This window comes from Camelina sativa, chromosome 12, assembly GCF_030686135.1.
Source record: "Camelina sativa cultivar CO46 ecotype springtype chromosome 12, ASM3068613v1".
NCBI classification, from domain to species: Eukaryota; Viridiplantae; Streptophyta; class Magnoliopsida; order Brassicales; family Brassicaceae; genus Camelina; species Camelina sativa.
The window spans coordinates 22,081,010-22,093,258 of record NC_141891.1 but is presented as its reverse complement, the minus strand read 5'-3'; the positions used below and the strand labels follow the sequence as shown (position 1 = coordinate 22,093,258).

Below are 12,249 nucleotides of genomic sequence, written 5' to 3'. Positions count from 1 at the left end.
ATATGGGAGACACTAAAACCCTAGACACGCGGCCACTAGCTAAGGAACACACATGTCCCTAAAAGCAAAAGCAAAAGGAATTCAAAACAAAGACCAATCCAACGGTCATAAGAGAGTTCAAAGGAAAATAAAGAAAAGGAAGGAAAGAGATAGAAATGCCACGTCATTGATGGGACGTGGTGATAGGATCTTCACTTCCTTGGCTCCTAAGCATGTCAATGAATGTTTCCAAGTCATAAGCCAAGTGGGAACGAAGTGGAGATGCACTAGAGTTCGCTGCCTCATTAAAACCTCTTTGGTAAACCCATTGGGAAAAACCCAAAGTAGGAAAAAGAGTACAGCTCCTTCTAATGACTTAGAGATGTCTTCACACTAGCTTGTTGGTGAAGACACGTGTATCAAGCTTCCCAAAGCTGGTCGCACCCTAGGCTCTTCTCTGATGATGCTAGCCATGAGCCTTTGGTGTAAGAGTTGGAGCTTGGCTTGAACTGCCCAATAGACGACTTGTCTTGCTCCTCCTTGATAATCCCTTGGGGACTGAAGGATGCCACGTTGGTATTCCGGGTCAGATACTTGCGGCCTACGCTAGCTACTAGACGCTGGTACTGTTTGTCCGAGTGTCCAAAAGGTGTCCAAGAGGTGGTCGAGAGGTGTCCAAGAGATGTGAGTGTTCATGGCCGAGTGACCGATCCCGTTCTCACATCATTCCCTCCCTCTTATAGAAGTTTTGTCCTCAAAACTTTGCTCATCACCTGGATCAAAAAGGAAAACCCAAATCAGCAGCATCAAAAGTTGAACCACGGTTTAATTTACCGGGATCAAAAGGAAACAGGAAGGCCTTAAGAGAAAAGGATAAGACTTCCCCGGTAAGGCCAGTGGCGTTTGTCGCTCTGATCCCTTCATGAACCGTTGTTGGTTGCTGAGGCTCTCCAGGATGCCACACATAAGTTTGATCCGCTCCAAAGTCGGACAAATGCGTCGCCATAGGACCATGTGCGATAACGGCATTGACGCAGAGAATGGAGAAGGATGGCACGGTATAGGCGACTCCCAGCTGGAGCTTACTACTTGAAGTAGTCATGAACAATACCGAGTGAAAATATCCATCAGTGGCCATCTCCGGTGGCTCCTTTAGCTTGAAACTCCTCATTAACAAGTGAACTCCGGATATGAAGTCGATTGCGGGGGCAGTCACTTTTGGCCTTGCCTAGTTGCTTGATACGCATTCCGATTGAGGACTCACACACCATGCACCTGTCCGAACATTGCGTCTGGGTGTTAGCTCGGTCTTGATCGGACACGGTTAAGAATTAACCTTGGTCCGTGTATCGGCTGGGACTTGTATCTCCGAGTACGCAAGCTTGGTGGTCAGGCGGCTCGGCTGGCTTCTCTATGATTCCTCTTGGGCCAATGACTTCCTTAGGACCGATTTATTGATCGAATTCCAGTCCTAAGCTCAGCTCCCGGTCAGCTTGCGCCATTGGTGCATCGTCCTTAACCAACTCGAAACTCGGCCTGTTCTTTTTCAACTCATCTTGCTCCGGCCGATGATGAACTCGCGGATCCGGCATTGGTGAAGTCACAAGGACCGAGTGTTGGTGCCGCGATGACTCTCCACGAGTGTATGATGATTCTACTTGGTCCAACATTTCTCCAAGATGTCCGAGTTGAGATTGGATAGAGATCAACTCGTCCGTGAAACTTAGTGCTCTGGGAGAATGCATCGGCTTCCTTGAAGCTTGTTCCCTTGACTTAGTCCGAGAACCCACAATGCTCGCCTTGGCTTTGTCTTGACCGCGACTAGACTTGTTGACCGATGATGCGGTTGGAGACCAGCTCAGAAGACCTTGGTTCCGAGTACGGTAAGCAATTGACTTGCTGGACGGTCCGCATGGTGACCAGGTCAGGATTTCTCGGGTGCTTCTCGAGTACTCCTTCGGCAGCTTTTGGTTATACCGCGGTGGCGTATAGTAAGAACCAAAGTTGCCACCTTCAGAATCTTCGTCACTAATCGGCAATGGCTTGTGATGAAGTGTGGCTTGCGGAGCTGACGATCAATTGCGGTATGGTGATCCATGCTCTTCTTCATAGTCCTCTTCGTACCATGGTTCATCCTCGGTAGCCTCTGGTTCCAGTTTGGTACCATGGTGTTTGTCGTACCATGGCTCGGCCTCGGTGGCTTCTTGCTTTGGGTCTAGGCCATGGTCTTCATTGTACCATGATCCCAACTCGGAATCGTTTCCATCAGATTCCATGTTTGATCAGTGTGGAATCAAGCATTGCATGTTGATCGCGGTCTTGGAAGCGGTCTTGGAACGAATTATGGTCGATGGTACGGACGGCTAGCAGAGATGGTCGACGGTACGGACGGCTGGTACGATGACCGGTATGAACGATGACTTGCGGTATGGACGAGAAACTCGAACGACTGATATCACGAACAGGCTTCGGGTCGCGAACGGTAGATACCACGGTCGGGAGATGATTCTCGAACGATGACGTGGACTTGGTCGTACGCTATGCGCTGGCCGAGTGAGTCACGTACCTCGTCAAAACAAAATGGATATGCGTGAGTATTTTACATTCAAATGACAAGGGATAAGATATTTCTTTGGGACAGCTAATGATTGAGGACAGCAAGGCAAAAACGACAACCTATGACTAACAAAAGAACCTACACGCGCCTAAAAGGAAACGCTCTACTTTACGGATCTAACAAGTCCTAGGCAAGAACAACGACAAACAAAACCCAGAAACAGGCAGAGCAACGATAAAACAAACTATCGGACATATGTGACGCTAAGGACAAACTATAGAACCGCAAAAGACACAAAAATGAAAGCTTTAACGATAAATGGAAAAGATCTAAAGTTTCAGAAAGACACAACCTTTGGAGGAGCTTTTAGCTCTGATACCAACTGATGTGAGCGCCGGACGGCTCGCGGTACGGACGGAATCTGAAACGACCTGACCCGTTTTTTTTTCTTTTTAATAGTAAATACAACATATAATTAAGCATCCCATACTACTTAATTAAACCACCCAAACCACAATTCCTCATTAAACCAATAACAACCAATATGCACAGCGGAAACATACCAATAATACAGAAACGATACATAATCAATACAATAACATTCCTATCCAATCTATCCAGCAACCTAACATAACTCTAACCAAGGTTCCAACATAAATAATATAACCAACATCACACAAACGAGACCCTAGATCATCCTCCTCCTCATCGCCATGATTCCACGCTACACATTACCTGCACCACAAACACAATGAGATGCGTGAGTATTACCAGAAATACCTAGTGAGACGATCCTCCCATCTACGAGCTATACAAACAAGCAAATCAAGAGTACAACCACAAATAAAACATAACAAACCAGCCATTGAACAGAACATCCAATAACACATTCATCACACCTACACAACTTCACACAAAACAAGTTATACAACCCAATCGCTTAGATAAGCTCATGGTCACGCACTCACCTTATCAAACTGATTATAACAACGAATACAACCCGTTGAGACTCTCCTAACGTCTGAAACAGCCCAGCAATTCCCTACAACGAGCCACACAACCAAAAACGACTTATAGCAAAACTGGACAGAAACATCAGAAAAGAACAGTCTCAAAGACGAAACCCTAAAATAAAAACCAACAGTTAACTATTAAATGCCTCCGGTGAACAGCTAGCCCTAGATGTCACGAAGCTTCCCACAAAATCTCGTACCGATCAGGAACCAGACGAGACCACGATCTCAGTTACAATCCCCGATGGTTCCAACTCGCGAAACTGCCAATAACTCATCGAGTTTAAATCTAAATCTACTTCTGTAAAAAGGGAATGCCGATGAAAGATTTGGAAATAAACCTACAAAATTTCTTTACCTTTGAGAATGATTTGATATGTCGAAACTGTTTCCTCCCAAACCCTAACGATTTTGCTCCCTTCTCCTTCTCACTAAGACAAAGCTTTGTTGATCTCTTTCTCTTTCTCTTTCAAACCAACTCTACCAAGGCTCTCTCTCTCTCTTTTTCTGATTACAATGTCGACAGTAGCACAAAAGGAGAGTAGGCGTCGACAATAAGAGGAGAAAATTAGGGGTTTTTGGTTTAATTAGGTTAAACCAGGATTTAATTAAACCGATAATTAAACCAATAATTAAACCAAAATTAATTAAAATCCACTCATTTGGTTTAATCAACACAGCCTAAAATGCAATCCCGGAACACGGATGTTATAGAATCAGATGCTCTCGGGCCGGTCGAGCTAGGGGCGACTTTCCTCGGTCAAGGCGTGGTGGATCATCTCTAGGGTGGGAACCAACGATGGAAACGCGAAATGAAGGAAAAACAACGAGTGGTTTGAGAGTTTCGAACTTTGGCCTCGGCCTGGTCGAGCGGCTACATTGCGGAACGACGGTGGACACGAGCGGCTATGAGAGACCGTGACCGGTTACAAAACGGATCGACGGTGGTTGTGAGGGGACACGATGCGATGCGATGATGGTTGCGATAGGTTGCGATGCGAAGTGACGATGGTTGTGAAGGTGGATCGATGCGACGACACACGGGAGATGGCACGGCCCGTGATACGGTCGGACTAGAAGGTCTCAAACCCGGTTCGTGAACCTTCTAGGATTTCTCTGGAGCCAAGTCTCGGACTTGGGCGGAAGAGAGGGGTGAGACGAGAAACAAAGATTCTCTCTTTGGGAATTTTAATTCTTATTCAAGTCTAAGTTTTACAATGAGGGTTTAGGCCTTTTTATAGGGAGGCTAACATATGGGAGAAACTAAAACCCTAGACACGCGGCCACTAGCTAAGGAACACACATGTCCCTAAAAGCAAAAGCAAAAGCAATTCAAAACAAAGACCAATCCAAAAGTCATAAGAGAGTTCAAAGGAAAATAAAGAAAAGGAAGGAAAAAGATAGAAATGCCACGTCATTGGTGGGACGTGGTGATAGGATCTTCACTTCCTTGGCTCCTAAGCATGTCAATGAATGTTTCCAAGTCATGAGCCAAGTGGGAATGAAGTGGAGATGCACTAGAGTTCGCTGCCTCATTAAAACCTCTTTGGTAAACCTATTGGGACAAACCCAGAGTAGGAAAAAGAGTACAGCTTTTTCTAATGACTTAGGGATGTCTTCACACTAGCTTGTTGGTGAAGACATGCGTATCAAGCTTCCCAAAGCTGGTCGCACCCTAGGCTCTTCTTTGGTGATGCTAGCCATGAGCCTTTGGTGTAAGAGTTGGAGCTTGGCTTGAACTGCCCAATAGACGACTTGTCTTGCTCGTCCTTGATGATCCCTTGGGGACTGAAGGATGCCACGTTGGTGTTCTGGGTCAGATACTTACCGCCTACGCTAGCTACTGGACGCTGGTACTGTTTGTCCGAGTGTCCGAGAGGTGGCCGAGAGGTATCCGAGAGATGTGAGTGTTCGTGGCCGAGTGACCGATCCCGTGCTCACATCACTTTCTCTCTTTGACGTCTTCTAAGAAGAGCGAAACCAGAACAGGTAATTCTAATTACTCTTCTAGTCTTCTTCTCTTTTCTCTTTTAACTTTTTAAATACTCCCTCTGTTTCACAAATAGTTTCATTTTGACACATTGCACACAAATTAAGAAAAATTGAATTATACATATATGCCCTCATTCAATGAGTAATTTATCATTTAAGTTTAATAAAAAGAGTTTTGTGTTAAGGATAAATTAGAAAATTTGATGTTAAAATCATATTATAAATATAAAGTGACATTCTTTGTAAAACAAAGGAAAAACTCCAGAATAACACTTTTTTGTGAAACAAAGGGAGTATTATACAATGATCATGTGTGTGATCGTTTGTTTACCTTCTTTGTTCTTGTTGTTTTTGATTAATTTTAATTTAACATTATGTTGTTTAATCAGATGAACAATTCTTAAGAACAGAGTGATAATATTGGTAGTAGTAGCGCTGGTAATGAATTTACAAGTTCTACAAATGAAAGCGATGAAGCTCCACTCTGCAGTTGTGTGACAAAAATAGAGAAAGTAGGAGCAACAAGAGGAACTTGGAAATTCAAGTGTAACTTTTGTGGTGAACAGCAATCAGGTTGGTATTCTAGAGTTAAAGCTCACTTGCTTGGAATAAAAAATGCTGGAATCATTGCATGTAAGAAAGTACGCATGAATGAAAAGCTTGACATGCAAAGGTTAGAAAACGAGTTTGAGGAGAGGAAAAAAGAGTTTGGACCAAAAGAAGTATCTTTGCCTTGTGAAACGGATTCTGCTTTCAAGAAGAGGAAATCTAGTTTTTCACCTATTGAGCATTTAGAATTGCAGCCAGAGACCAGTTGAATCAAGAAATCGCCATAATGTTTTACACCGGAGGTTTGGCTTTTAATCTGGCAAGGAATCCACATTGGCCTAGGTCATATCAGTTTGCTGGTGCCAATAAAATTGATGGTTATGTGCCTCCTGGTTATAATAAGTTGAGGACGACTTTGCTACATAAAGAAAGAAACCATGTTGAGGATTTATTAGTACCGCTTAAGTTAACATGGAATGAAAAAGGGGTGATGATTGTGTCAGATGGTTGGAGTGATCCTACAAGAAAGCCTCTGAGTAATTTCATTAGTGTTTCATGAAATGCTCCTCTGTTTTTGAAAGCTGTGGATTGTGCTGAGGAAGTGAAAGATAAGGTCTTCATCTCTAATTTGATGAAAAAAGTTATAAATGAAGTGGGTCATCAAAAATTTGTGCAAATCATCACTGACAATCCAGCAAACTATAAGGTGGCTGGAGAGATTATTGAGTGTACTTATCCTCACATTTATTTGACACCTTGTGTGGTACACACTCTTAATCTTGCTTTGAAGAATATATGTGCGGCAAGGAATTGTGGAATCAAATTTTGAAACATGTGATGCATGTTATTGGATAACAAATGTTCATGGGGATGCTCTCGCAATCAAGCATTTTATCATGAACCACAACATGAGACTAGATATCTTCGGTAAGTTCATTCCTCTTAAGTTACTCGTGGTGGCTGATACTCGTTTTGCTTCCATTGTTGTGATGCTTAAGAGATTGAAGCTTATCAAAACCGGCCTCCAGTCCATGGTTTTAAGTGAGCAATGGTATACTTATAGAGAGGATGACACAGAGAAAACAAACTTTGTTAAGGATAAGCTTTTGAATGATGATTGGTGGGACAAAGTCACTTGTATTATCGATTTCACAATACCTATCTATGATATGATTAGATATTGTGATACTGATAAGCCATGCCTTCACTTGGTATATGAGATGTGGCATTCCATGATTGAGAAGGTGAAATTTGAGATATAAAAGAAAGAAAGACTTCAAAGATCTGAATATAGTCTCTTCTATGATGTTGTTTATGATATCTTGGTGGCTCGTTAGGCAAAGAATAACACTCCTCTACATTGTTTAGCTCACTCTCTAAATCCAAGGTATGTGATTTTAAAATATTTTTTTTTCTTGTTACCTTGCCACATGTTATATAAATATAACACATTTTTTATATGTCATAGATTTTATACTGAAGCTTGGCTACTTGAAGATGAAACAAAGTCCTCATAAAGATGCAGAGAAATCTCAATTGAAAGGATGAAATGTCTCCGGAGATTGTTTCCTAGTAGTGATGATCATAATAAAGTGATGAATTAGTATGCATTATTCTCAACGAAGAGTGGTCCTTTTTCAGGATTTGATATGCATTTTGGAGATGGAGAATATGGAACCTATGAATTGGTGGGTAAACTTTGGTGCTCAAACTCCTCTCCTCCAAACTTTCGCTTCTAAACTTCTTGGACAACCTAGCTTTTCTTCTTGTGATGAACACAATTGGAGTACTTACTCGTTCATCCACTCACTCAAAAGAAACAAATTTAGTACAAGTCGTGCTGAAGACTTGGTTTACATCCACAACAATTTGTGGCTTCTATCAAGAAATACTGATAAATATCAAAATGAAAAGACCAAAAAGTGGGATGTTGGTAAAGATGAAAGTATATTCAAGCTGAAGCGGGGATTATGGAGTTATCAAACCTTTCATTAGATGATCCGGATTTTGAAAATTAATTCCTCAATAGTTAGTTTTTAATTGTTTTTTTAAACTATTTTGGGGCATTCTCAAAAATGCCCATTTTTCCATATCTCTTTTTAAAAATACCCCTTCATGTTGACCATTTTTAAAACTACCCCTCTTTACATACAAAATGACCAAATTACCCTTTTTTGAGTGACAGCAAGAATGTACAGTCATCAAAATCGAAAATATTTTCCCGCCAAAAAAATTTCCCGCCAAAATTTTTTTCCCGCCAAAAATATTGAAATTTATACCTTTTAAAAATCTTGTAAATGCTTTTAAAAAGCGTTTGCAAGGTTTTTAAAAAGTTTTTAAACACATTGTAAACGCTTTTAAAAACCTTGTAAATGCTTTTAAAAAGCTTGTAAATGCTTTAAAAGATTTTTAAACACCTTGTAAACGCTTTTAAAAAACCTTTTAAAACCCTTTTAAAAATCTTATAAAAACTTTTACAAGGTTTTTAAAAACATTGTAAAAGCGTTTAGAAGGTGTTTAAAAACCTTTTAAAAATCCTTTTAAAAACCATTTGAAAACCTTTTAAAAACCTTTTAAAACCTTTTAAAAACCTTTTAAAAATCTTGTAAAAACGTTTACAAGTTGTTTAAAAAACCTTTTAAAACTCTTTAAAAAATATTGTAAAAGCCTTTACAAGGTGTTTATAAGGCTTTTATAAGGTAGAAACCTTATAAAAACCTTTTAAAAACCTTGTAAATTTTTTTTGGCGAGAAAAATTTTGGCGGTTTTGCTTCGAAATTTTTTATCAAAATTTTTTTGACAAAAAAATTTTTGGCGAGAAAATTTTTTCGAAAATTTTTTGGCGGGAAAAAATGTCGGAAAATTTTTTGCAGGAAAATTTTGTTTTTCTTTTTATTGAATAAAATAATTTTCATATAAGGGTAAAATGGTCATTAAAAATTAAAAGAGGGCATAAATAAAAATGGCCAGAAAAAAGGGTATTTTTGAAAAAGGTATATCAAAAGGGGCATTTTTAACAAATTCTCAACTATTTTTCTTCTATGTTGAAGATATATTTATAATTTTCTTATATATTTATTGAAGTAACCATGCCGTATCCATATCTATTAATTTTTACTTTGTCATTTTCCGTTCCCATTTCCAGTTCCCGTACATGTTTCGACGATCATACCTGTTTGTCTCCTTCATTTTCTTTGTTTCAATCTTGTCTCCTTCGTCTTCTTCCTTCTTGCATGGATCTAGATTTTTTATTTTTTTGGGTTTTGGAGAGAGGATGAAAGCAAATAGAAGTTTCACTATAATATGAATTTTTAAAGTGAAGACTTTGTTGAAAGTGAGATATCGTGGAGCCGTGGAAGCATAGTGGGGCGAAGCAGTTAAAAACAGATAATTTTTTCGATTGTTTCAAAAGCTTTATTTGTGATTTAATCCTTTTTTCCTTTTTTTCTCTAGGATCACCTTTTTTAGATACTTTTTAAAAAATAATTTGGGTTTTGCTGACATGTCAAGTTATTATTGGTACAGTGGTTTGTATTTTAAATTATGTTTAAAAACTGTTTTTAATTTATTTGATTGTGATCCAAATTATTAACATTTTTAAAGTACAATAATCTATCATTTTAGTTATATTTAACTAGTACGAAGCCCGGACTATGTCCGGAAAAAAACATAATTCAATAAAAATTTATATGTTAATTTGTTTTGAGAACATCAGTGTGCTTAATTAGAAATCAACACATTAGATAAAAAAATTTAGATGAAAAAGCATACTCACCATTTTAAACCGGGAATGAAGTCTTTAAAAAAAACTTGGATTCATTGCTAAAGTTGTTGCATGTTGTGCTTGTGTGGCTTGGTTTTCTTTCAACTGTAATTTTACCAAATCAAACAGTCAAAATCGTTAATATATAGAAAGCACTTGAGTTTACGTTTAAAACTATGACATCAATTGTTAACTGAAAAAAAAAATGAAGAACTAAATGAGAATTGATAACCTTGGGTAGGTCACAAACGATATAGATATTATCGATTTGATTTGTGTAAGAGTTTTCGTTTCTAAATATGTTTGATGTTTCACACGGAACCTGAAAACAAAGCCATGTCTCTTCCCACTGTTAGTTTCTCAAACACTTTTTGAAGACCAAATTAATAATGGACAAAATGATGTAATAAGAACGAAATTATAATTATTTACAAAGTATAAATTAAAATGATGTTAAAACGAAACCAAGAGACATGCAAAATATGCAAAACCAAGAGACATGCAAATTAAATCTCGGAAATACAAACTTGATACCTTAGTTGGAATGATAAAAGTTCTCTTCGTTCTCTTAGCCATAAATGATCTCTAAGGAGAAGGGAGAGCGAGATGAATTCTGGTTTTAGAAGAGAAAGCGTACAAAAATAATAATAGAAGAATTGTTAATCTGCCATGGCGGCATGGAGTAAAACTGGTGGAAGAAAAAGCAACTGACTAACCCGAAGGTGAGAAATTTAGAAGTGGTAATTAAATAAATCGCTTAGAAAATGTAACAATATATAGATTAGCAAGAAACGGTTGCAAGACATGGGGACAGGGAGACGGCGAGAAAGAAGGCAAAGGTTTAGGGATTATATATATATATATATATATTTAATTATTTGCTTTCACATTAGTTAGATTTAATTGTCTTTTTCTAAAAAATGTTAGTATACAGTATCGTTTATTTTTTTTTTTATGCCACGATTTCATTTTCTGTTTTGTATTTACTTTTCAAAAATAATTTGTTTTTCTGATTTGTCAAAATTTGATTGGTAATGCGATTTATGCTTTAAAAATGAAATCAGTTAAAAGTTTTCCCAACTGTTTTTTTTCCCGATCGTGTCTTATTATTTTTGGTATTAGATTTTTTAAAATAAAATTTGCCAAAATATACTGATGTGGCAAGTTTTTATTGGCCAGATGACTTGTGAATTATAATATAAAGGATTGCATGAAAGGTTTTTGAAAAAGAAATTAAAATTTTATATAGTTTCCATAAATATCTCTATCTAATTCAAACATAAATATATGATTCTCCTTTTACTTTTATTTTATTTTATATTTAAATTATTTTTAATTATTATGTAATAAATTTATTTGATAAAATTTGTGATTTTTTCTGCATATGATGTGATTCAAATTTTTTAAAACGGACATATTTTACTCAATCGATAAATAAAAAAATGTGTATAAAAATATCCCACATCATTTGGAAAAATATATCAAGGGTTTAAAGTCATAGTGTCATACTATAAAAGAAACCAAAATGATTTCGAATACGAATGAACAAAGAGCTTAATTTATCAGACATTTAAATTTATAAATTTTATTTGGTATATATACTCCGGTTCTTTATTTTAAAGAATTTAAACTCTTAAAATGTAAAAATATCAATAATTCGGTGATATACGCGTAACAAATCATTTCATTAGTTTGTTAACAATATCAATATTAGAGTAATAAATATATCTAATTAAATTAATATTATATAAAAATCAAATAGTCTCACGGTATGCTGCAGGTTAAACCATAAAATTAGTAATCAAAATATAATTATAAAATCTTAATCTTAAACATTAAAGAAAACAAAACAATTTAACAAATAAAATATACAATAGAACCTCTATAAATTCATACTCTTTAAATTAATACTCGCTATAAATTAATAAATTCTTCCAGTCCCAAGTTGGGCTATTGTAAAAAATAACATATTTCGATAAAATAATAAGATAATATTTTTTTTGGAAATCCTATGTAAAAATATGGTCTCATCAATATCATAAATTAATAATCAAATAAACTAAAATATATAAATATAAATATATATAAATATATATATATAAGAAAATCTAGTGAGATATGACTCTATTGTTGTTTGTCTATCTAACAAAATCTAGTGAAATATAACTTTCTTGTTGTTTGCATATTCTTGGATTTGCATTCTTGTTAGAGCTCATTTTTAATCTTTTTAATTGTTATCTTCTAAAGTTGTATCCAAAAATTGTAGAGAATCATGCGGTAATTGCTTATTTAGTAACTGGTTGTAAAGGTATCGTAATATCTTCTTCGACTTCATTATTACCATGAACGATAGTAGTAGCAATTTCTTTTAGACTCTAAACTTCTAACATTTATCA

The 12,249-nt window shown here is 36.9% G+C and overlaps 1 long non-coding RNA gene across 1 annotated transcript; it reads right to left on the bottom strand.

The window, feature by feature from the left end:
* Positions 1-9,764: 9,764 nt before the first annotated feature.
* Positions 9,765-10,648, bottom strand: LOC147930893 (uncharacterized). The gene is made up of 3 exons (XR_015574424.1): positions 10,388-10,648; positions 10,086-10,175; positions 9,765-9,958 (listed from the first exon to the last, which is right to left on the bottom strand). It is a non-coding gene; the product is annotated as an uncharacterized LOC147930893 (long non-coding RNA).
* Between the last annotated feature and the right edge of the window lie 1,601 nt (positions 10,649-12,249).